The sequence below is a fragment of the Oryctolagus cuniculus genome, chromosome 7 (genome assembly GCF_051225735.1).
Source record: "Oryctolagus cuniculus isolate XC-2025 breed Fujian yellow rabbit chromosome 7, ASM5122573v1, whole genome shotgun sequence".
NCBI lineage: Eukaryota > Metazoa > Chordata > Mammalia > Lagomorpha > Leporidae > Oryctolagus > Oryctolagus cuniculus.
Genome location: NC_142873.1, coordinates 143,029,076 through 143,055,142, shown reverse-complemented (window position 1 = coordinate 143,055,142; position 26,067 = coordinate 143,029,076).

Sequence of the window (26,067 nt, the reverse complement as noted above, 5' to 3'; positions counted from 1 at the left end):
AGGCAAAAACTGCAAAACCGGGAAGGGGGGAATACATGGTTGCTATGCACGGTTGCTATACACAGTTGCTAAAATCAAAAGAGAGTACATAAAATCAAAAGAGAGTATATGGTTACTGGGGTCAACATAACCTAAAACCTAAGTGAAATTAATATTTATTATAATCTTGACAATACCAGTTACAATATTACAATTAGCAATTAGGACTTGACATTAATGTAAGACACAGACAAATCACATCTTTATTATTAGCCCAGGTAACCCAGGTGCAACCTTTCTACTTTTAAGCTTGAGCAATCATGCTAGGGGGTTTTTGTGCATTGCCAAGGGTGATGTAGTGCACTGCTATTGTCCGACTATTTGAGATCATAGTTTCAGACCAGAGTCTCACGGTGTGTGTGTGGGGGGTGCTTTCTCAGAATGGAGTCTCAAGTGCTCCAAAATGGAGTCCCTACTGTCAAGGTGCTACTTCACTCTGTCTTATTTTTACAGCTGTACCAGGAAGGTTTAAACCTGTAAGCTTAAGCTTAACTTTTTACACCCACACATATACAATTTTAACTCTTCAGGCCCAGGGTCTGGACTCCAGTTTGTCAGAGAAGCGTTGCTCCTCGTGGTTGCTACCAGTTAACAGCCGCTGGAGCTTCCCCGACCTCAGCCACAACAGTTGTCTACAAAGCGTGGCCAGAATCACAAAGCCACGCCACATCCCTAAATCGCGCGAGAAGGAATGGATGCCCACCATGCACCTTGCGCAGGCTGTCCTGGGCCACTGCCCCCGTGGTGCTCATCCCTGCCTTCCCGCAGAGGCGCCGTGAGATTGGTGGTGTTTGGCTTATCTACTGTTCCCTCCTGCATACATTTATTTTATTATTTAAATTATCCTTTTGACTTTGAGATATCAGTAGAGTCCTGTGAAACGTGAGAAATAATAGGGGCCTCTCCTCTCTGCATGCAGCTGTCAATCAAAGCAGCAGTTTTCCAAGAGGGAGGAGGAGGGCTCCTGGTGGGAACCCCAGGGCCGGGAGCAGCACACAGGCAGCCAGGTTCCTCAAGGCCCCACCCAGGAGGAGACCCAAACCCAGAATTTCTCCATTGCCCTCGGCTGGACCCCAGAATTTGACCTGAGTAGGATCCTCCCTCATCTGGGTCCACTGGAAGCCCCACCCAGGATGCCAGGTGACAGTGAAAAGGGTCCTGTGCCAAGCACCCAGCTCAGAACTACTCTTCACACTTGCAGGAGAATTCACAACCTTAATGAAAAGAAAGAAAGACAACAGGGAGGTCCCACGTACCCTCCACAGTTTCCCCAGCGCTAACACTTTGTGAAGCCACAGGCTGATACTGCAACCCACTGGTCTGATTGCCAGCATCCCGGTTCTCCCTTGCACTTGTTTGTGAGCATGTGTGCCTACTGAGTTCTGAGCAGGTGTGTCACTGATGTTAGCTTGGGTACCTGCCACCACCACCAAGGCACTGGGTGGCTCCACCCTCCTGCTGTGCCTCTAAGGTCACCCAGTGCCACCCACCTCAGCAACCAGCATCAACTCTCCCGGATCTTCCATCTCAAGCTCTGAACAGGTGCATGCGGGAAGGGCAGGCCAGAAGGCCACATCCGAGGTCTCCGCCAAGGACAGTGAGAGGACTGGCCCATAGCCTCCAAAGGCCCATTTTCTTTTCTTTTTCTTAGTATTTATTTATTTGAAAGGTAGAGTTACAGAGAGGCAGAGGCAGAGAGAGAGAGAGAAAGAGAGAAGAGAGAGAGAGCTATTCCACTTTCTGGTTCACTCCCCCCAAATGACCGCAATGGCCAGAGCTGAGCTGATCCAGAGCCAGGAACCAGGAGCTTCTTCCTGGTCTCCCACGTGGGTTCAGGAGCCCAAGCTCTTGGGCCATCTTCTTCTGCTTTCCCAGGCCACAGCAGAGACTTGAACCAGCGCCCATATGGGATGCTGGCACTGCAGGCAGCGGCTTTACCCTCTACACCACAGCCCTGGCCCATTTTCAATGGTGAGAGAGAAGGGCTTGGATTCCCAGCCTCAAGGAAGAGCAAGAAAAGTCACCAGCGTGGGAGCAAGGAGGAGAAATCAGCACCCGCACTGCACAGATGCCTTCCATTAGCGACTTGCTCTCAGCACCACATTTGAGGGCTCCAGGGACCAGGCTGCCTGCCTGGGTGCTGACTTCTGTCTGTGGACCACTCCTATCCCACTCTGTGGGTGGGGCTCCACCCACAGCTCAGGGTGGGCCAAGGGACGGGTGCCTGAAGGAACTCTGGGCAATGGATCTTTCTAGCTACAGTGGTTGGCTCAGAAGGGGCATCTGACCCAGTGGAACCAAGGGAATACGACAGCCCCTCCTCTTGCTCTTTGCCACCTAGATGTTCCCAGGGTGCACTCTGGCCAGCGCCTTGGGCTGTAGCTCAAGAGTGAAGACAAAGCGTGGAGGATGCCCTTTCGTCAGTTTGGGATGAGTTTTCCAACAGGTGCAGGACAGAGTGAACGGGGCCTGGGTGCACTCCAGGGAGGAGCGAGGGAGGGAGGGAGCACTGACAAGGAAGTGGAGGGGAGAGGCTGTTCTGCACTGGTGATCTCACACAAGCGGAGTGAGAATGCCCCCAGCCCGAGGGTCTCAGCTTCCCAGAGCCTGTCCCAAAGCAGGTGCATGGCCTTGCAGATGTCTGCCTGTGCGTGAAGCCCAGAATCACCCATATTTGGAGCTCAGGGCCTTGGGCACACCACTCGCTTTCTCCAACCACCTGCTCTCTTTATTCAAACCCAGGTGGCTCATCTTCCCCCCAGCCATTTCCCTGGCTGCTTCCTCCTCACTCCACTGCACCTAGGTTATCACCCCTCACATTCCGACGTCCCCACCCACTGGGGCATTGGGTTAGTGGTCAACCTTTTTTTTTTTTTTTTACATTTATGTTGTTATTTGAAAGATAGAGGGAGAGAGAGAGAGAGAGAGAGAGGTCTTCTGTCTGCTGGTTCACTTTCCAAATGGCTGCAACAGCTGGAGCTGGGCTGATCTGAAGCCAGGAGCCAGGTGCTTCTTCCAGGTCCCCCACGCTGGTGCAGGGGCCCAAGCACCTGGCCCATCCTCCGCTGCTTTCCCAGGCACATTAGCAGGGAGCTGGATCGGAAGTGGAGCAGCCGGGACTTGAGCCAGCGCACATAGGGGATGCCGGCGCTGCAGATGGCAGCTTTACCTGCTGCACTACAATGCTGGCTCCTCCGGCCAGCTTTCAATGATGCTCAGTGTGTGTGTACTTGGCGCAGCTGCCCACTCCTCCCCTAGGGAGCCCTGTCTGCCCGAGGCTCCGGGGACCCCCTGGCTCCTGTGTTTTCCTTCCCTCTGACCACCTTATTGCTTCTACTGTACCGCTCCCTTGTTGGCTCCTTCACCTATCAGCCCAGACTGTTCCAGGGCGCCAGGTCTAATGCCTACTCCCTGCCGCCAGACCCGAGGCCTCCCTCTGCTTTCCCAGACTTACAACTCCCAAATCCCCGTTTCAGCTGAGCCCCTGCCTTCCGGGCTTTGCTTCTGACCGATGCCCTTCCTCTTGCTGCCCTCTCTCCTTCCTGATTTTTGCTCCCTTCTTTCTCTCTGCCTCCCTTCTTCCATTCCTTCCTCCCCTCCTAGAAAACGCATACGTCACCCTTATACATCACACACACACACACACACACACACACGTGTGCACCTGTGCACATACATGTGGATGAACGGCCCTCTGAACTAAGCACAGGCTATGCTAGGCAGCGTTTAGGAAAGGACTTGCCGCAGCCTTCCGAGGAGCGCTGAGCACCCCAGGGGCCTCCAGGGCACCTCCCTGGTTCCTGAGCGGGCTTCCTTCCTGCCCCAGTGCAGCCCTGAAGGCCACGCCCCAGCCCTCTGCCAAGCGCCGGGCGATGCAGCCCACGTGTCCCCCACGTGGCTCCTCAGAGGCAGGTGCAGTGCTTGGCACCGCAGTGGGGGAAAGGTGGTGATGAATGCGCATGCCTGAAAGGTAGCGCATGCCGCCGGCTCCCCCACGCCGGAAGCTGGGAGGACCTTCCCTGGAAAGCTGCCGCCAGAGGCAATTCAGCCAGCACCCCAGCTGCACAAGCCGATCCCCACAGCAGGAAGGAGGGGTGCTGGGGTCTGCCTCAGGAAGTGGCTGCAAGATGGGAGGGGGAGCAGCTGCTCGGGGCCCTTCTGCCACCGCTGGGCATCTCGCGCCGAAGTTACACCGCTGGGTGACACTTTGACCTGACAGCCTTTGAAGCCACCATCAAAAGCAAATGAAAACGAGTCTCGGAGCCGGCAAGTGAGGCGTGAGCTGGGCCTGCTCGGTTTCCAGGAACCCCACCTGCACACAGCCTGTGCTTCCTTGGCTTCAAGAGGTCTCCCTCCTTGGGGCCCTTCCCGCACGTCTACTGTTGCAGGGGCGGCAGAAGTCTCATTTATTTTCTTGCAGGAGTGTGGACCTGGGCCAATGAGCCCAGAGGGCAGCTGAAATGACTGGGGTAGAAAATGTTTGGAACAACTGATTGTAGAGGCGCGAGCGGCATGTGCAAAGGCCCTGTGGTGAGAAGAAACACAACATGGTCGGCGAGGACAGAGGCCAGGGTGGAGACAGGTTGTGCCAAGAGTTGACCCAGAGAGATGGGTCAGCTGACGTGTTCTTGGGCGACGCGCTCTGCAAGTCGAGAGACGCAGGACAAAACTGGAGAGCCTGGAGGAAGAGGGCAGATGTGATCAGAACCGCCGTTCCAGCATCGTAGTGGCTGGTGAGTGGGGCCGGCCACAGAGACCGCAGGGACGCCAGCTAGGACACGTGGTGCTGCCCAGAGATGATGGGGCTGGGTGTAGGGGAGCCAGCACAGAAATGCAGCCATGCAGGTGAATCTGAGAGGCATTTTGGAGATAGTGACGCCAGGCCCGGTGAGAGGCTGGCAGTTGCGGGCGCGGGCGAGGGAGTCCTACTGTGACTCCTGGACTGGCCTTGGGCTCGGCCGCGCAGATGCCTGCTTCCCGTATTGGAGTGCCGTGTTCCACACCTGACTCCACGTATAGCACCCCCAGACCTGGCTGGCAGATTTTGCTGCAGAACCCCCAAACCTGGGTCCACTTGTTTGATGTGCTGCAAGCCAATTGCTGACATGGGGGTTGTGGAAAGGTTGTGGGGGTAGGTAGGGAACCCCAGATTATGTCGTGGGGATCAAGAGCCCCAGCTGGGCTTGGAGAGACACCCCTGCCCAGCCAGCTCGACTTGGTTCAAGTTCTTATCTTCCTGAGTGTAGGGAGACGAAAGTGAACATAGGCGGAGGTGAGCGGAGAGGCAGGATTTGTTGAAAGGCAAAGGGGCAGTGCACACTCAGACACGAGTGCAGGCACCCTCACACCCAGGCTGGGGTGGAGCTTCGTATACCGTAAGGGGTGGGGCTTGGTACAGGGCCTGACTGAAGATTCAGAGGAGGCGGGGTTTAGGTAGGGTGGCCCTGGGGTGGTCTCCAGGAAGCGGTCACTGCCTCCAGAGCCTGTCGGAAAGGGAGGCTTAGCTGCTCCAGGAGGAGTGGGTGTGGGAGTCTTCAGCCCTGCTGGGTCAGCTCGGGGCTCGGGCATTGGCAGTCCTCAGCTCCGTCCCTCGCTGAGTCCCTGCCCGTCCTGCATGAGAAGAAAGGAAGAGTGACGTGGAACAACTCCTAAAACTGGTCAAGGCGGTGCTGTAGAACCCCAAACTGGATCCGCTCACCTGACATGCAGACAGCCAAGCACTGTTGTTAGGGAGGTGGAGGAAGGGAGGAGTCTCCTTTAAGACACGGAGCCAGGAGCCGGGCAGCCAGTGGTAGAGACAGACTTCTGGCTAGGCAGACAGGCCCAGGGGCCCTCGGCACCATCCAGAGATGAGTCAGACCTGAGACAAATTGAGCAGGCGGCTTCTGCGAAGCGTGTTGAGGACAGTGCTACTCCTTTAACCAAGGGTCTCTGTGCTGCTCTGACTGCCCTAGGCGACAGGAACTTCATGCATTTTTTTTTGGGGGGGGGAGCATTTCATATCTTTCTTGTTGTTTTTATGGAGTCTCAGTTGGAGACTTAACTTTTCACCCAGTTCACTAATCAAAACCCTCACTTCCCAATGCCTCCGCAGGACCAGGCGTGAGAGCGCCCCCTTATGGCCTATAAACCCCTCAACAGGACAGGCAGCCCTCAGTGCTTCCCTCCCTCTGGGCCCCGTGGGAGCTTTTACTGCCTCTGCTTTGCCAATAAACTCCCCTCGCTTTGCACACTCTTCCTTGTCCATGCTCCTCGGTCTTTGAGTTTGCGTAACCAACAACCCAGAGGAGGACAAGACCCGGAGCCTCCTGCAACGCAGGCATGGAGCTCCGGGCTCCTGAGGGGATAGGAGTGAAGGCTCTCATGGGGTGAGTTTGGGATGAGGGGTGCTCGTTCAGCACGCGGCTGGACTCCTGGTTGGTCAGTGCTCGTGGCCTCCCTTTGGCCGCTCAGCGATACTGTGTTCTTCAGGGGATTTCTATGATGGCCGAGTGGGCTTGTCAGTGTGGGGCATTGGTACTTTCTGTCCTGGACCTGAAATTTCTCCAAAAGAAGCCCCTTGGGACAATACCAACCATCAGGGTATCCGTTGGAGAAGCAAATGACCTCTGATGATTAGAATCTTGCTGAGTTGGCTGGACTATGCCACTGTCTCAAGCCAATGAGTTAATTTAATCTAATCTTTTAAAGATTTATTTGGAAGGCAGAGTTACAGAGAAAGAGAGACAGATGGAGAGAGATCTTCTGTCCACTGTTTCACTCCTTGAATAGCCACAATGACTTGAGCTAGGCCAGGCTGAAGCCAGGAGTCTGGAATTCCATCTGGGTCTCCCATGTGGGTGGCAGTGACCCAACTACTTGGGCCTTCTCTTTTTAAAGATTTATTTGTTTATTTGAAAGACAGAGTTACAGAAAGAGAAGGAGGGAGAGAGTGAGAGAGGTCTTCCATCTGCTGGTTCACTCCCCAGATGGCCACAATGGCCAGGGCTGGGCCAGGCTGAAGCCAGGAGCCAAGATTAGGTCTCCCATGTGGTTAGCACGGGTCCAGGCACTTGGGCCATCTTCTGCTGTTTTCCCCAGGCCATTAACAGGCAACTGGATTGGAAATGGAGCATCCAGGACACGAACTGGCATCCATATGGGATGCTGATGTTGCGGGCTACACTACCATGCTGGTCCCTTGGGCCATCTTCTGCTGTATTTCCCAGATGCATTGGCAGGGAGCTGGATCAGAAACAGGGTAGCGGGGACTCGAACCAGTGCTCATACGGGATGCCAGCACTGCAGGCCGTGGCTTAACCTGTTCTGCCACAGCACAGGCCCCTCAGTGAGTTTTTAGCAAGTGCTTGCTTTGCTATCCAAAGGCAGAGCAAGGGCACTTTAAGCTAAGGGAGGGAGGCTAGGAGACTGGGGGCTTGGTCTGGGAGCTGATTTTACGACGCACAGAGCGAGGAGCCCGGCAGTACGCGCTCAGTTCCCTGAGGGAGTAGGGTGGTGGACTTGCCAAGCTGGGGCTGAGCAGTTCTTGATCAGCTCAGGGTCAGCCCCTTGGTCCGCGCTGCTCCTGGCTTTCCTTTGATTGGTCAGGGATGGGTGCAATGCGTTCCTTACCTAACAGCCGTGTGGGCCCGGGGCTGTCCGGGCTCTGTGAGTACATGGCTGTGACTTTGCTTGGTTGGCACCTGCCAGATGCTGTGACTCTCAGCATAGAGTCCATCACTGAGACCCCGAGTCTTCGTGACTGGGGCCCCACACGGCCTTACCCCATGCCCCTCCCTCATAGGTGAGATAATAGCATCAAAGGGAAGACAGAGGCGGCGCAGGCTGAGGGAGAGACTTGGGGCCTGACAGTCTCCATCAAAGGCAGAAGGAGGAGGGCCTTGGCCCATGCTCCCGACTCCAGCATCCTGCTGGTGCAGCCCCTGGAGGCCGTGTGCTGGCTCAAGAGACTGGGTTCCTGCAGCCACGTGGGAGACCTGGACTGAGCTCACTCTGGCATTGGCCCCAGCCAGGGACCGTGTAGGCATCTGGGGAGTGAACCAGCAGATGGAAGACTTCTCTCTCTTTCTCTGCCTTTCAAATCAATGCATAATATTTTTAAAAAGTGACTCTGAGTTTCCTCTCGGGTAACGGGGGTGAAGGGATGCCCGCGGGAGCGCAGTGTGCGAGGGAAGCCCGGCGTCCTCTCTCTGGCAGGTCCGAGGCGGCCTGCGGACGGGCAGCTCTGCGTGACGAGGAAGCTGAGTGAGCGTCATCTCCGTAGCTTTGTCTTTTCCGGAATGTCGTATGGGTAGAATCACGGTAGGCTCCTTTCTCTTGCAATTTGTATTTAAAAGTCACCAATTAATTTTAAAGATTAATTTCACTTATTCAAAAGGCAGAATTACAGAGAGAGAGAGAGAGAGGTAGAGCGAGAGATCTTCCATCTGCAGGTTCACTCCCCAAATGACCACAATGGCTCGAAGCCAGGAGTTTCATCGGGGTCTCCCAAATGGGTTCAGACGCCCAAGGACCTAAGCCAAAAAAATTTATGTATTCATTTGAAAGTCAGAACTACAGAGTGGGGGGCAGGTATCGTCCATCTACAGGTCACTTTCCTGGTGGGTGCAATAACCAGGGCTGGGCCACACCAAAGCCAGATCCAGATCACCCACATGGTGGTAGGAACCGCCCTCTTCTGCTTTCCCAGGCCACAGCAGAGAGCTGGATCGAAGTGCAGCAGCCGGGACTTGAACTGCAGTCCATAGGGAATGCGGGCGCTGCAGGCGGTGCCTTTCTCTGCTGTACAACAGCACTGGCCCCATCTCCCATCACCACCTTTTTTTTTTTTTTTTTTTTTTTCAGGCTTGACAGCTCACTTGTTTTTGTTGGTGAATAATATCCAATCCTAGGGAAAACTGCCAGACTGTTTTCCAAAACGGCCGCATCATTTGCATCGCCGGGTGCTGAGTGAGTGCTCCCGTGGGTCCACACCCTTGCCCCCAGTTCCCCAATGACGAACGCAGGGGGGCATTCTTTCATATGCTCACTTGCCATCTGCAGACTTTTTTTGGTGGAGAGTCTGTTCAGATCTTATTTCCATTTAAAATTGGGTTGCTTTCTTATTGTTGGATTTTAAGAGTTCTTTGTGGGTTTTGGATTCAAATCCTTTGCTAGATTTTTGTATTGCAAATATTTTCTTCTAATCTCTGCATTTTTTCCCTCATTTTATTTATTTATTTTTACTCTTCTTTACATTTATTTTTTATTTATTTGAAGGGCAGGGTAAGGTGGAAGAAACAGAAAGCGATCTTCCCTCTGCTGGTTCACTGGGATTGGGCCAGAACAAAGTCAAGAACCAGGAGCTTCCTCAGGGTTTCCCATGTGGGTGCAGGGGCCCAAGCACTTGGGCCATCTCCTACTGCTTTCCCAGGCCATAGCAGAGAGCTGAATTAGAAGTGGAGCAGCCGGGACTCGAACCGGCACCCATATGGGATGTCAGCACCTCAGATGGGGGCTTTACCCCCATTGCCCCAGCGCTGACTCCTTTCCCTCCCCATTTTAAATGTGTTTCTCATCACAATTTTAAAAGTTTCTAAAATCCAACTTTTAAATACTTATCCATGCTTCCTGCTTTACCACATTTCACCTATAATCTTATTGCCAAATTCAAGGTCACTTAGATTTTTTCGACACCTTCCTCTCGACAGTTAATGGTTTTGTATCTTACCTGTGTCCAGTTTTGAATCTGTTTTCATGAACCCTGGAAGGCCTGTGCCCAGGCTCACTTATTATTATTAGTGCATGTGGAAGTCCGGTTGTTCTGGGACCGTTTGCTGACAAGCCTCTCATCTCTGCTGAATTGTTTTGCTCCTTTGTAAAAAGAACAGTTGACGGTGAGTCTGCCTCGGGATTCTCAGGCTGAGCCATTGATCTCCGTGTCTGCCTCTGCTCTCCTGATTACTACAGCGCTGTAGTCAGTCTTGAAATTGGATTGTGCAAATCCTTCAACTTTCTTCTTCTTCATTACCACGGCCGCTGTTCTGGCTCCTTTGCTTTTCCACGTACATTTAAAAACCAATTTGTCACTGTCTGCAGAATATTTTACTGGGACTTTGGTGTTGCATTGATCTATACAGCAAGCTGGGAAGAAGTGACATCTTAACAGCGTTTAGTCTTTTCAAATTTTATTTATTTTATTTGGAAGAGAGAGAGAGAGGGAGAGAGGAAGGGAGAGAGAGAGAGATCTATCTTCCCCATCTCCTGGTTCAGTCTAGATCTCCCCCATCCAGGGCTGGGCCAGGTCAAAGCCAGGAGCTGGAAAGTTAATCCAGGTCCCTCAGGTGGGTGGCGGGGGCCCAGGCACTTGAGCCATCATCTGTTGCTTTCCAGGGTACGTGTCAGTGGGAAACTGGATCAGAAGTGGAGGAGTCAGCACTTGAACCCGGGCCTCCAGTATGCAATGTGGGGCTTCCCAAGGGGCCCCTTAACTGCTGCGCCAAATCCATCCCCCACTGACTCCGACATCGACACTGAGTCTTTTAATCCATGATTAAATCCGTGGGATAGCTCTTCTATTTAGATCGTTAGATCAATTGGGCTTTGTGTATTGATCTTGTGTCCTGTGACTTTGCTATCCTCATTTGTTAGTTCTAGGTGGAGTTTGTTGGGCAAAAATTGTAGGACTTTGTAGCTAATCATACCATGAGGAATAATTTAATTTCTTCCTTTCTACTATTTATACCATTTACTTTTCTATTCTCATTCCACTATTAGGGCTTCTAGGACAGTGTGAGTGGTGAGAGAAGATACCATTACTTTATTCTTTTTAAAAAACTAGTTTAAAATATTTATTTACTTATTTTTATTTTATTTGAAAAGAAGCAAGAGAAAAATAGAGAGAAAGATCTTCTTCCATTGTCCGGTTCCCTCCCCAAATGCCCACAAGAGCCAGGGCTGAGCCAGGCTGATGCTGGGAGCCAGGAGCTTCTTCTGGGTCTCCCACGCGGGTGCAGGGTCCAAGCACGTGGGCCCTCCTCCACTGCTCTCCCAGATCATGGCAGAGCTCGATCAGGATGCTGACACTGCAGGCGGCGGCCTTATCAGCTATGCCACAGCCCTGGTCCCTAATTAAGTTTTATTGAGTTATGATTCACAATAAACTCCACCTGTTTTCAGAGTGCAGTTGAGTGATCTCTATTAACCTTGTGGAGTTGGGCAGCGCTACCTGAGTGGAGCAGTGGCCATCTCTGTCTCCCCGTCCTTGCATCCGGGGGCAGTGGCTCCTCCCCCCACCCGCTGCAGTTGCTGGTCTGCTCTCTGTTTGCCCTCACGGTTGTGTCCTGCATGGGGCAGGCCTCCTGCACGTGGTCTTTTGCGTGGGCCTCTCAGCCCCACGTGTCCGAGGTGCACCTGTGTGCAGCCTGCGCTAGTATTTCAGGTCTTGTTGCTGCTGCCCTGTTTCACTAAGCAGCTACAGTGTGTGGGCATCCCGCACGGGGGTGGCTGGCTGGGGTAATTTTGCATATCGGCTATTATGAAGGTTTGCGTGTCAATCCCTCCGTGGCTGCGCCTTCGCATTTCTCTTGGGAGACTCCTGGGTGTTGAGCGGCTGGGTCTTCCGGCAAGTTTGATTCCATTGTTTTACCTTCCCAGCAGCCTCTCTGTGCTCCTGTGAGAACTCCTGCGTCATGGTCACCGTCTCCTTCACAACACTTGATTCTGCCTTTTGAAAAACTAAAGCCATTAAAGTGGTGGCATGGATGGACTCCTTGCTGTCTGGTTAGCCGGCCTACGTGGGCTTATTTTACAAGATAAACTTAACCATCTGTAGACCTTCTTTGGTAAAATGTCTACCCTAGTGTGCTGCCCATTTTAAAAAATTGTGTTATTATCAGATCGCAAATGTACTTGGTTCACTTGGGATACAAATCGATCGGATCTGTAATTGACAAGTAGGTCCTCCCCGTCTGAGACTGTCTTTCCATTTTCCTAAGGGTGACCTTTGACATGAAAGCTTTGAATTTTGTAGAGTAATTTACTGATTTTTTTACTTTAATGGATCATGCTTTGTTTTCTCCTGGAAAATCGTAGTCTTAGCGCTTGCCATTTTGGATCCATTCTGAGTGACTTTTGGTGCACGGACTGAGAAGGGCAAGTGAAGAAGGTGCTCCAGGGAGGACGCGGGGTTTGTCTGGGCGACACACGTGCGGGGCTCCAGGGCCGGGTGGACAGGAAACGTGGCCGGATCGGGAGACACTTTGTGCCCTTACGGATTGAGCGGGGACTCAGCGGTACAGGGGCTTCTTCCTGTGTCGTTCATTCGGGTGGGAGCCCTCTAGGTGTCGCGTGGTGTCCCTGACCTCAGGAAGCCTTGTGACAGCACTGAAGCCTTTCTGGCTGGGGAGGGGGTGGGGGTGAAGGGGCTAGACCAGCAGGTGCTCAGCGCCCCATGGAAGTGACTGGGGAGGGGCAGAGGCTAGACCAGCAGGTGCTCAGTGCCCCATGGAGGTGACTGGGGTGGGGCAGAGGCTAGACCAGCAGGTGCTCATTGCCCCACAGAGGTGACTGGGGAGGGGCAGAGGCTAGACCAGCAGGTGCTCAGCGTCCCGCTGAGGGCGGGGGCGGGGGCGGCAGGGAGGAGGTCAGTGGTTTGCAGTCACACAGTGCGAGCTGAGTGGATGTCCACTTGGCCTGGCACTGTGGGTTGACTGTCTTTTCCCTGCGTGAATGGTCTTGGTGTCTTTGCTGAGAAGCAATTGGCTGTAAACCGAAGAGCTGGGTGTCGAACTCTCGTTCCTCTCCGCGGCTCTGCGCACCTGTCCTGCGCCGGTGCCGCGCGCTCTGGATCACAGCGTCCTGGAGGGACTCAGAAAGGCGGGGAAGTCCTCTGATTCGTTCTTCTTCCGAGTTGTCTCCCGTTCCTGCTCCTTTGCCTTTCATATACATTCTAGGGTCAGCGAGTGTCAATTTCTAAAAAAAAAAAAAAAAAAAAAAGCCAGGGGCGGGGGGATTTTGACGGGGATTGCAGGGCTGTGGAGCTCATCTGGGGAGAATCAGCGGCGTGAGAGGCGGAGCCTCGCAGCCCTTGGCCGTGACCGTCTGCTTAGCAGGAGCCCTGCTCCCGGACCTGGACGAGGTCTGTGCTTTCAGTGCGTCAGTCCTGCCCTGCGTGTATTGTACGTCCCCCCAAGTGTCCTCATATTTATAGCGCCCCCATGGGTGCCCTGTGCCTGTGGCTTATTTTAGATGTCTGAAGCTGGGACTTAGACTTAAACCTCCGTTATTGTCGCCTCTTGGCTGCTTTTTCCTAGAAGTTGCCGCATTCTGAGAGTGGGCGGAGACGAGAAAGCAGCGGCCTCACCTTGGCCCATTTTGCTGGGACTCAGGCCAGCAGGGGGCCTGGGTGGAGGGAAGCGGGTGGGAGGATGAGCTTTGATTCCCAGGGTGCTGCCACCAGCTTGTAGCCGTCCAGGGTCCAGGCAGCCCCGCACCAACTCTGCGCCCAGGCCGTCTGACAGGCGAGCTGGGAAGGGTGGGATACAGAGGAAGAGACCCTGGGGTCTGCTGCACGCAGACACAGGGCTGAGGCTCGGGGGTGGGGCTTGGGACAGAGCGGCAGGCTGGGGCTGGGCACCCTTGGCGGGGGAGGGGTGGCCGCAGAGCAGGGCTGCGGCTGAGGCTCAGTGGCGCTGGGCCGCAGGTGAGAGGGTCCTGTCCCAGCAGCATGGTTTACCTGCAGCGCGTGCCGGGCTTGTCACTGGGCGCACGGCTGGGCTAAAGCTGCTCAGGTTCTCGGGGCAGAGTCAAGGGCCTGGTGCACAGGTGGGGAGTGGCAGCCCCAGGGCTGGGAGACAGGGCAGCCAGAGTGAGACCTGGGAGGGGCTCGTGGGGTGAACACTGCGTGCACTGACACTAGTGACCAGTTACCGTGTGTCCCTGTGCGGGGGCCATCGCCAGTGCGTGCTCTCTCTCTCTCAGATTATTTGTTTGAAAGGCAGAGTGACAGACGCATACACACTCAGAGACACAGCGAGATCAATTTTCTATCCACTGGTTCACTCCCCGAATGCCTGCAGCAGCCAGGGCTGGGCCAGGCTGAGACCTGGAGCCAGGACTCCCCCTGGGTCTCCCATGTGGGTGGCAGGGCCCCGAGCACTTGGGCCATCATCTAGTGACTTCCCAGGTGCATTAGCAGGAAGCTGGAAAGGAAGTGGAACAGCAGGGACTTAAACTGGTGCTCCTGTATGGGTTGCAGCATTGCAGGAGTCTTTTTCTTTTCTTTTTTTTTAAAGATTTATTTATTTATTTGAAAGTCAGAGCTACACACAGAGAGAAGAAGAGGCAGAGAGAGAGAGAAAGAGAGACAGAGAGAGGTCTTCATCTGCTGGTTCACTCCCCAATTGGCAGCAATGGCGGGAGCTGCACCAATCCGAAGCCAGGAGCCAGGAGCTTCTTCTGGGTCTCCCACGTGGGTGCAGGGGCCCAAGCACTTGGGCCATCCTCCACTGCCTTCCCGGGCCACAGCAGAGAGCTGGACTGGAAGAGGAGCAACCAGGACAGAACTGGCGCCCCAGCTGGGACTAGAACCCGGGGTGCTGGCACTGCAGGCGGAGGATTAGCCTAGTGATAGCCGCAGCGCCGGCCTGGACCTTCTTTTTATCTATGGATTTCCATGTGGCTTAGTTTCCCTCCATAGAAGAGAACTACATGTTCATTTAAAAAGATTTCCAGCATTAGAGAAAGTGGGAGCATCCATCAGCTTGTCCCTTTAGTCCCATTTTACAGATGAGGAAACTGAGGCTTGGGGCACTGTCAATATGAAACAGACTTACTCCCTAGGAGCAGGAAGCTGCGCTCTCTGCTTGTCTGATGGGACAGCAGCAGCTCAGTGATGGGGGAAACCCAGGCCCGGAGCAGCCCCGGGAGCTCACTTGTGGGGAGTTTGCTTCTGAGTCGGTGCCAGCATATCAGTACTCAGTGGGGCCACGTGGGGAGGCGGCTGCTTCGCCACGCAGGCAGGGTGGAGGACAGCAGAGATCTGGACTAATCTAAGCAGTGCTGTTGCCAGTGGACCACGGAGGGGCTCACAGGTCTGATGGATGACCCGGGCAGGTGCCTCTGCCAGCAGCGCCAGCAGTGGCATCGTTACCTCTCTGGCAGAGCTGACTGAGAGTGAGCTGACCCATTCTTCTCTTTTACTGCCCTTGGCCATCAGCAAGATGTCACCTAAGCCCCTCCCCCAACACACACACACACACACACACACACACCCTTATCTACATAGTGATTTGTCTGATGGCTCTGTGAGGCCTGGTGGCAGGGCCTGAGCCAGCTCTGTGGTGAGGGGGCCGCCTGCCGAGAGCGGTCCTGGTCCCGGGAGGGGTGGGCTCCTGGCCAGCCGCTGGCCGTGACCGTCATCCCCTGCCTGCCCCTACCTTTCCCTGTTCCTTCCTGGCTTGGACCACGGGCATGCCCAGCTTCAGGTGGTTGGGGTGGGCTGAGAGGAAGGCTTCCCGGCCTTGCTAAACGGCCGAGTGCAAAGCTGTGATCGAGGTTCAGATCAGGAGGAGGAGGAGGTGGGGAGGGAGAACCTGTTGAGGGGTCGCTGGCAGACTGTGGGGGAAGGGGAGTGCTGTTGGGGGCAGGGGTGAGGCTGGCAGTTGGGGGGCAAGCGGACGGGTCCCTCTGTCCTCTCCACCCTTGCCCCCTCCCTATCCCAAGGCCTCCAGTCTCCTCGGTCTTTCCAATCTTGACTCTTGGCCTTGTGGTTCTGAGGCTGCCTTATTTGGATCTTGCAACCCACTTGCTTGTTTATATTCCTCTGAGCTGGTAAGGCCACCCGAATGTTTACCTAACTGGCTATGTCTACACTGGCAGAGCCTCGACTCTGTGGTAACCAGGGTTGAAACTCTGTTCATGTATTCACTCACTCAATATTTATTAAATACATGTGGCAGGTGCCATGCTAGATGCCGGAGGTTTGATAGAGAGAAGAATCAGGTATGGTCCTTGCCCAGCTGGGGCTTGCTATAGTGAGAGCAGACGATAGGGAAATCCGTCACAAGCACACGTGCACTCATGGCTGTGGGAAGCGGTCAGGATGAATAAAAGTTGCTCAGGTAAGAGGGGAGGGAAAAAAGCACTGCACTCACATAAACAGCACGCACTAAGGCCCTGGGGTGGCAGGTCGGCATGGCCGGGAGGCCACTGGGCTGGTGCAGATGGAGTGAGGCTGGAGCACTGGGGGCATCACAGAGGGGAAGTCCGGCCCCGTCACCGGGCCGTCCACCAGACCCTCCTTGACTCCCAGGAAGAGCCAAAGCCGCTGCGGTTCTTTCTCACTCCACTGAAGGTGGAGGTGTCTTGGTTCCCTGGGCTCCCAGAGCGGCCCACGGGCTAGGAAAGAGAACACAGAGCAGGGCACTGGCTGCAGCCTTGAACCCGACCTTGACCCCGACCTTGAACCTGGCCTTGAACCCGACCACACCCTGACTTTGAGGTCTGAGTGGAGATGGCTCAGAGCCTTCCTCTGCAGTGGCTGTGCCGGGGGCACGGGTGGAGGGAGATGCTCTCTCCACTTGGAAGCTTGGCATCAAAAGGGAGCCATCAATCCTCCCAGGGCACAACGAGCCGGCACGCTTCCTCTTGTGGGAAGCCACTCGTCCCATTCCAGGAAGGTGTGGGGTGAGCAGGCCTGGGAGTGGGCCAAACACTCTGTCTGCCCTTCCTCTTCCCTTGTATTCACCACCGCTGGCCCAAGTGCAGGAGAGGAGAAGGCCGCACTGGCCATGGGCGGGGCCTGGGTGGGGCTTCAGCTGCATCCATGTGACCACCACTGATGTCATGTTATAACTGGGGGATGGGGACTTCTCGCTCCCCTTCTCCCCGTTCCCCCTTGAAACAGGAGCGTCATCTGCTTGGCAGCATTGTCCAGAAGCTTCTGCCTCGGTTTCCCCCTCTCGCTTGTTCTTCTTTGAGGGTGGAGGCGGGGTTTTCTGATGAGCGAATTCTATGCACACCATGATCTTTGGTCTGCTCCGTTTCACTGTGTTTGATTCTACACTGTCTGTCCTGTGGCTTTAAGAACTAAGACTTCGTAAGGACTGTCACGGTCTCCGGCTCTCAGAGCTGAGTTTCAGGAGAACAGGGCAGTCGGTGGCACCTGTCCCCTCATTCCTGGCACAGTGGTCCCCTCCCCCCTGCCCCACTCCCAAAGAGTGGCCCTGTGCTCCAGGTGCCCCCTGCTGCTTCGTCCCTTCCATCCCCGGGGAGGTGACCCCCACCGCTGTCTACTGTCAATCACCAGCACCCACCTCCCATTCTGAAAGAGCTCAGCACTGCTCAAGGCCAAAGCTGTGACCCCGGCCAATGTCACGATGGCGTCTTTGTCCCGGGGCCTCTCCTGGGGTCACTTCTCTCCTGCAGCAGGAAGGAGTCCCTCAGGAGACAGAAACGTCCGGAGTTCGACCAGGGAAGTTTGAATATAAATGACCGCTACCTAGCCAACAACTTCTAGACCATAGCAGGCGAGGAAGCCCAGGACAAGCAAAGGCAGGGAGCACCTGCTGCCTGCAGGGGTGAGGTGAGAGAGCCAGGGAAGGAGCAAGAACTCGGAGACCCGCCCTGGCCCCATCCGTTTTGTCTGGAGCCTTCCCTTCCCAAGTCCCTGGGACCGCTACTCAGGGAGGAGGGGACCCAGCCGCGCCCACTGCTCTACAGGCTCGCAGGCCACAGCGGGCCCCGGGCAGGGGGTTGGGGTGTGGTGAGGCAGCACTGGCTCAGTGCCTGGAGGAACTGTCCTGGGAGAGCCAGAAGCAGAGGGCAGCTGGGCCGGCTCAGGCTTCCATATCCACCCTCCGTGAGGACCGGCTTCCACGGGCACGGCCCCCATGATGCGAGGGCCCTGCTGCCAGCCCCATCTCCTAGATACCAAGACTGGGTGAAGCCGTCACCACCTGTTCGCCTTCAGTCCCTGACTTTGGGCCTTGACCTAGTGCGTGCATCTGGGACTCATATCCTATTCAAGCCACAGCTGTTCCCTCCCCCTTATGCCAGTGGCAGAGAAAGCTGCTCGAGGCTCACTTTCAGCTGGTCCGCAGGCAAGAGTCAGCAGGTGGGGGAGCTCGCGAGAGGATGGGGCGTGGAGGGTCCGATCGTGGGCACCTGTGGGGCAGCTGGAGACTTTGTGGGGGCCTCCTAGGCCTCCTGCTGAGTGCTGCACCCCTGCAGCGGGCACGAGGACACCTCCCACCTGCCGCACGCTGGTAGCTTCCTCCCAGGCCCCTCTGTTCATGACACCTTGCATCAAAGGAGAGGCGTTTACAGTGCCACGCTCCCGTCACCTGCAGCAGAGCAAGGAGGGTGGCTGTGGAGTGTGTCCGGTGCAGCTGGGACCCCTGGCCCTGGGAGCTGCTCGCCAGCCAGCGTGGGGCCCCTGCTGGCCTCTGCTTTCAGTAGCTGAGTTGCCCTAGGTCTGGCCTCGCTTCTTTGAGCATCGCTGTCCTCATCCACAAAGGGTGGGTCTGAGCCTTCCTGGGGCAGAGGCCAAGGGGGCATCCAGAGCCGAATGGGTTTTGGGAGCTGTGGGAGGAGCTGGCCGCAGTGTGAGAGTTCTGACTCACGCTGACCGCTGTTCCCCGGCTTTGTGCCTTCTGCACGGACAATCTCCCGACAGTCACCCCCATCCTGTCAATCATCTTGACCTCTGCAGCTGCTGTGATGCTCAGCCCCCATCCCCCGCCTGGTGACACCTGCAAGGTGGCGGCCGGACCCGAGGCAGGGGAGGGAGAGGGCGCCGCCAGTGGTGGTCCGCTGAGCATCCGAGAGGCGGGACACTGGCTTCTCTGAGCATCAGTTTCCCATCTGCGCTCCATGAAGCCCGAGGGCGGGGCACGGAGGAAAGAGACGGAGCTTGCATCAGGGAGGGGTGGGTGTCACCCTGGCTCTGCCCCTTCCTCGCTCCCTGAGCACAGATCATGATCCCTCCTCCCCCAGCCTTGGCTCATGCACCTGGCACAGGCAGCCCCACTGCACAGGGGCCCGGAGCGGCCTGAACACTGCGGCTCGCATCAGGGCCGGGTGCCCAGTGGGTGCCTAATAATCGCTGGTTGGCAGGACTGGGGCTGGGCCGACCCGAGCTGGCTCTGCCCCCTGCGCTCCGCCTCCAGGAGGGCCGGGTTTCCCTGGGGAGAGCTCACCCAGCAGCCTCACTCTGGGGAGAAGGAAGAGAAAACATTCTAATTCCAAAGAGGAAATGTCAGGGGCTTGGGAAGGATTCTGAGGTTCTGAAAATAAACCCCAGGCTGGGGGAGGGGGGAGGCGGGGAAGGGGGAGGGGGGAAGAGGCAGAGGTGGTGGCTGGGGAGGGGGCAGAGGGCAGATGCTGAGCCTGATTGAAGGGGTGGAGGGAGGGTGGTGGAGATAGAGAGAGAGAGAGATAGAGAGAGGAAGAGAGAGAGGAAGGGGGAGAGAGAGAGAGGGAGGGAGAGGGAGAGAGAGAGAGAGTGAGAGAGAGAGAGAGAGAGATTCTTCACTCAAGGTCCCCCCCAACAAGGGAAGACTCAGCGCCACCCCCAGGGCAGGCGAGGGGCTGCCCCCATCACGTGCCTCAGGGGACAGCTGCAAGACACGTCTGGTTGGCAAATATACTTTGTTTCCCTCTAAATGTCTTTTGAAGAAATCTAACAAGCTGATGGCGTTTACAAATTGAGATTCTACACCTGGAGATCGGGTTTCCCTTTCTGCTGAGACAGCGGCCAGCTTCCGCCTGGCATTGACAACCGCCCCGCCCCACCCCGCTTCTCACCCCTGGCTCAGAGGCTGAGCCTGAACCAGTGGACCCTGCTGGGCTCCTTCTGCCTGCCCAGTGATCCCCGGGCCCCTGGGGGATTCCAGGTGGTGACCTTGGACTGGAGGATCTAACCCAGAGATGGTTCTATGACCGTCTCACTCAAAGGCCACCTCCACCTAGAGGCCTTCCTGGACCACCTGAGCTCCCTCCCCATTGTTCACCAGGAGCAGCAAGCCTGGCTGTGGCTGGCGCCTGAGGATCAGTTTCCTAGGAGCCAGTGGCTGCTGCGGAACCGGCCCCACCCTCCCCGGCTCCCAGGGCTCCACCCCTGCTGCCTTCTCTGGATCCCCCCCCCACCCCCAGAAGTGGGAATTCCTATTCCCTGCACAACCTAGGAGCAGAAAATCCTCCCACCCCACTTCACACAGCTGAGACTGACCCTTGCCCCAGCCTGGGATCTGGGTGCCTGGGGAGGTGGGGGCTCAACCCCTTAGCCCCTCAGCCCTCACAGAGCGAGGCTCCCCCCTCAGAGGCCTCAGGAAACACTGGGCTCTGGGAGCCAGCAGATGGACGGCCCAGCTGTCAGTCAGCGAGAGGCTCCGCCCCTCCCAGGGCAGACAGGGCCCGGTGGGCTGGGGTTCCCCAGGGAAGCAGGACTGACTGCCCCACCTCCTCCTCCACACCGCATTTCATGAGTCCTAGTGGGGCTGGAAAGATGCTTGGGGGGGGGGCCCTGACAGTGGCCTGGGCAGGGCTGGGGGACTGGGGGAGACCCCCGTGTGCTGAGCCACCCGGGACTTTGTCTCTGGGGGGATTCATTCTGCTGATCTGTGCTGGGGGTCACGCTCCTCATCCGAGGGTCGGGACATAAGGCTCAGAGCAGGAGAGCCACCTGCCCGGGTGACACTGCCCCCTGTGTGCCGGAGCCGGGATGCCCGCCCGGTGTGTGTCCCTTGCAGCCCATGGCTCATGTGTCCTACCCTGCCAGGGACATACGTGGATGCTGTGGCCACCAGGACTCCTGAGTCACCAGTGCCCCTGAGGGCAGGGGGAAGGGACTTGGAGCTGCCGAGTAAAGTGGGCCTCCGTCAGCCCGGTTCTGCTCCTGGAGCTGCGCCCCGCACGTCGTAGGCACTCAGCTGCGTATGCTGCCAGGTTAGTGCGTTCAGGAGGGTTACGTGTGTGGATGTGCTGGCATGCGTGTGTGCATGTATGTGCATGTGCATGTACATGCGTGTACATGCGTGTGCATACATGTGCATGGGTGTGTGTGTGTGCGAGAGAGAGAGAGACACCCCCCGGCTTTGTGCCCACCCTGCCGGCACTAGGCTCCCCTGGGCACCCTGGCTCCCCCTGATTCCGCACATCCATGGATCAGGAGGGAGCCGTGGGAGGCGTGGGAGGCTCTGATGTGTGGCGCTGTTCGCAGAGGTCACCGTGCCTTTGAATGGAACTCATCATTCCTGACCCCGGGCGGTTTGAGTCCCAGCCAGAGGCCCGCTGGAGGCCTCCTGGGCTCCTCATTGAAGATCTATGGGCCTGGCCCTCCTCGCAGGCACGCAGGCACGCAGGACAGTGCCGCTGCTGCTGCTTCCTCTCTGCCCTCTGCGGGCTCTAGAAGCTTGCAGCCAGGGACTGAGAGTTGGGGCAGAGGGGCAGGTGGATCACTCAGCTTCCAGGGCTGTGAGCCGAGGGCGGGGCCTCCACGCTGGGGTAGACGCCCGGAGCCCAGTTCACGCAGCAGGGAGGGAGCCTGGAAGCGCAGTGGGTTTGCAGGGGGAGCACAAGAGCTGGGCGTGTGCGTGTGCAGTCTGGGGGCCTTGGAGACTCCACACAAGATGCAGAGTCGGGGGCTGGGGGAGCCCTGAGGACCCAGAGGAGACACGCCCTTCTCCGGCCCTGGGGGCTCGCCCGTGGGGGCCCCGTGGACCATCCCAGTAAAGGCTGTTGTTGGGGCACAGAGAAGCCGCTGTCTTGATGGGGTGCAGGACAGGGGTCACTCCTGGGCTGCTGACAGGGAAGGGGGAGGCCCCGGGGGGCTGAGGGGCAGGATGTGCAGTCTCCGTGCAGGGCAGCGAGTGTCATGGGTGCAGTTTAGGATCTGGGAGGAGGAAGCAGCGCCGGAGGCTGGAGCAGCAGCAGGAGGAAGTGGGGAGGGGGCTTGAAAGCTGAGCGCAGTTTGCACCTCCACCTGTGGCTGCGGAACTTACTTCCTGTTTTATGTCAGCTGGGTTTTGGTGCCGGTGCACAGGGCGGAGACGCTGGCTGCCTGCAAAGGTTCAGGTGAGACCAGAGCTTGGCAGCCACGGTGGGGACGGCGAGGAGCAGGCATCCATGAGGGGTGTCTCAGGCCCGCTGCTGGGGTTCCATAGAAGCACCTGTGGTCTCCTCCACCCCCAAACTCGGGAGCCAGGCAGATGGAAAGCAAGCCGTCCCCTTCACTGCTGCTGCAGCCGACGGGGCGAACCCTGCTGCCCAAGCCCTGGGGTAGACTCGCGCTCCTTGTTGCAGCAGGCCTGGCCCCTGGGGCCCCGAGCAGGGCTGGGTGCCTGCTGGAATGGCTGAGGTTCAGGGAGCTGCAGGGAAGTGGGTGCTGTGGACCTGCAGATCATGGCGTGGGGAGCAGCAACACTGCAGGCACTGCTCGTTTGGGCCTGTCCTGGCCCAGGAGTCCTGCGGGGAGTGGGGAAATTGTGTGATGGGCTTTGCAGGGTGAGTAAGAGTTCTACAGATGGAAGGAAGCCTTGAGGCATCTGCCTGGAAAGAGTCTGGGTCTGGAAGTGGTCAGCACATTCCTGTGTCTGCAGCCGAGTTTGCACTGAGAGTTTGGGCAGAGGGGGAAGCTGTATTACTCAGTTTAAAAAAAAGTATTTGTTTAAGAGACAGAGAGAGACACACACAGAGCTTGGGCTCCCATCTGCCAGGTCACTCCCAATCTGCAGGTTCTCTTGCAACAGCCGGGGCTGGGCTGAGGCCGAGGTCAGGAGCCTGGAACTCGATCCGGGTCTCCCGCATGGGTGGCAGGACCTAATTACTGAAGCCATCACGGCTGCCTCCCAGGATCCGCTCTAGCAGGAAGCTGGAGTCAGGAGCCAGAGCCAGGCCTTGAACCCAGATGCTCTGATGTGGGATGTGGGGGTCCTAACTGCGAGGCCAAATCCCACAGTGCCCTCCCCGCCAGCCCCAGCCCTCTGGGAAGGTGTGTTCCTCTTCCCTTGTTGCGTTTACAGATCTCGCACAAATCGGAAGTCCGATGCAGGTCCCAGTGAACCATTTGGTTCACTCCAAAATGGCTGCAATGGCCAGGGTGTGCTCCGTGCTGAAGCCGGGAGCCTGAAACTCCTTGGGGGTCTCCCACGTGGGTGCAGGGGCCCACCTTCCACTGCCTTCCCAGGTGCATATCTGATCCAGGGAGCTGGATCAGAAGTGGAGCAGCTGGGACTCGGATCAGTGCCCTTATGGATGCAGGTGCCACAGGCAGCAGCTTCACCCCTGCCCCAGCACGCCCACCCCTTCTGCTTTTAAGTGCTCATATGATCGGAGTGGGCCCACTTCCCACTGTGAGATCCATGACCTTAATCATGACTGCAGGATCCCTCTGCCTTGTAAGACCACACGTGTCTTCCTAGTTCTGTGGCTATCCCAGCAGATGAGTTTCTGCAGCGGGCAGGTGTTATTCCTCCAATCAGGGGACAGAAGGGGAGGGGAGAAGCAGTGTTTACTGAGCGTTTGCTAAGTACCCTCACCTCATCCTTATGCCCATCCTGCAGCACTATCCCCATTTTATAGACAAGAAAACTGAGGCTCCAAGGGACGAGTGAAGGACAAACAGGGCATAGGGAGAAGGGGCAGGATTGGTGCACAGACCTGCAGACCCTCATCCGGGCCCTGTCCATGGAGCCCCGGAGCTGGGCGATGAGGCAGGGCAGCTGGGCTGAGGTCCCCCGCCAGAGGCATGGCACACTCCGCGTTCAATGCCTGTGACCCTGGGACACAGCAGCGCCTGTGTGAGAAGCCCTCGGCCGGCGCTCCTTCCTGGGCAGGATTCCACAGAGGCTGGGTGTGGAGCTGAGCAGGCATCGCACGCCCCTGGTCTGCTGGCAGCGCAGCGGGGCGCGGAGGCAGCGGGTGGTGGGGAGCAGGCACCCGGCTGGGCTTGGGGGCGAAGGCCCAGTTGCCCATGGTTTTGTCGCACTCATTCTCACGGGTGTTGTGTTTTCCTCCCGCTTCTGCGCCGCTTTCTTTTCTCGCTCAGCACCTGTCCCCTAAGACAGGAGATGTGGCCCGTCTCTCCCTTAGAGGAAAAGCGGAGGGGGTTTTCTGGGAGAGAGGCTGGGTTGACACCTTGATCAGACGACGCAGGCTTTGTCCTTTGCTGCGTCTGACGCTCGCTGTGCGTGATCTCCCACTCGGCGTGGCGGCACCCTCGGGGCCAGCTCAGCCAATGCCTGCCGGGCCGGAGCTGCCTTCCTGTTTACGTGTGTGCGCCTGGCGCGCTGACGAGGTGCTTCTGTCTCTCGACATTTGGGTAATGTCTTCTGTTACTGATTTTTCAGTTATTTTGGGAGGGATAAACTGTCTCTGCACTCTACTGACCTCGCTGTTTCACGCCGAGTGGATATGAGCGGGAGCTGCCTTGCACTGAGAGCCAGTGCTCTTGTTCCAGTCCTGGCTGGGTGGAGACCTTGCTGCTGTGCAGCTCTGGGAAAATCGCTTCCCCTCTCTGGGCCTTAGAACAGCGTTTTTGATAGTCACAGTCTGGTCCAGGAGTGAGAGGTGCCAGGCAAACAGGAGCTCAAGGACTTCCCTTGTTAAACCAGAAGGTGTCTACGGTGTGCCAGCACAAGCCTGCGCCCGAGGAAGGCAGACCCATTGCCTGAACTCAAAGCTTGCATTCTGGAACTAGGACGTGTGAGGAGGTCATTGTCACGGCCAGAATGGGAGCTCCACTCAGGCAGGGCTTTTTGTCCGTCTCCTTCCCACAGCTTCCGGCTCGGGTTGTAGTGTTGGCGCTGGCGGTGGGAGGTGAGACCCTCCCTGGGCCCAGGTGTACGGGCTCGGCCGGGCCAATGCTGTCATTCCTGTGGTGCTGTTGCCGCTACTGGGCGCCTTGCTTCACCTCGGCATAGCTGGCGGCCCACCGTGTCCATGGACGTCTGGGCACCTCTACTCCTGCGATCCCCGTGCTGGGAGGGGCTCAGGGCCGTTGCACATGCGGCGTGCACTGCCCTGAATCGCCTACTGTGGTGCAGTTGCCCTGTGCTCCTGCAGCGCCCGCGACTGTGGCCTCGAACGACTTGGTGGGAGGTGCCATTTCTCCTCCCCGTGGAGCAGCTGTCTTGTTGCTGCCTCCACACCTGACTGCCTTTTAGGGGCTCAACCCTTTCCCTGGGAGGCGGAGTCCCGGAGGGCTTGAGCCACCCAAAAACGCAGGGCCAGGCAGTAGCAGAGCCTCCATCTGAGCCCAGGATGAGCTGATTAAAGAGAACCACCGTGCCCGTTCACAGGGCCTCGGGGACCGGGGAGGTGGACAAGGAGGGCAGGGTCTCTCTGAGCTGCTTCCTGGAGAGCCCAGGAGAGCGAGCCAGGGACTGCGAAGAGAGAGGCCACTGGCAGGTGACCAGGGGGCCAGGAGCAGGGAGGTGTGAGGGCAAAGGGTCCTGCCAGGGCCAAGGGCTCGTGAGGCAGGGCCTGCAGGGCCTTGAATGCCAAGTCGGGAAGCGGAGGTCAGGGTTCTCCCCTGGCAGATGCAAACCAGGGCCCTTTTGCTTTGTTGTGGCTCCTCCCTGTGGAGCCCGTGGAAGGTGCTGACATTGTCTCCCTGGGGACGGGGGCACCCGGGCCTCGGCCCTGGCCGCTGATGCTTCTCCAGGATCAAAACCCCGGGGGCAGGAGTTTGGCCTGGTGGCTAAGGTGTTGATTAGAATGCCTGAATCCAAGATCACCATTCCTGGGTTCGAGTCCTGGCTCTGCTCCCTGATTCCAGCTTCCTGCTAAGGCAGGTCCCTGCAGGCAGTGGTGGAGGTCCAGGCGTGGGGTCCCTGCCACCCACAATGGGAGACCTGGGTTGTGTAGAACTCCAGGCTTCCACCCTGGCCACTGCGGGCATTCGGGGAGTGGAGCAGCAGATGGGCGATTTCTCACTGTCTCACAAATAAATAAATAAATAAATAAATACATATCTCAAAAAGTCCTCTGTAAACACAGGACTGCATCTCCCCCACCCCCCATTCTCAGGAAGACCCTGTGCGCCCCATC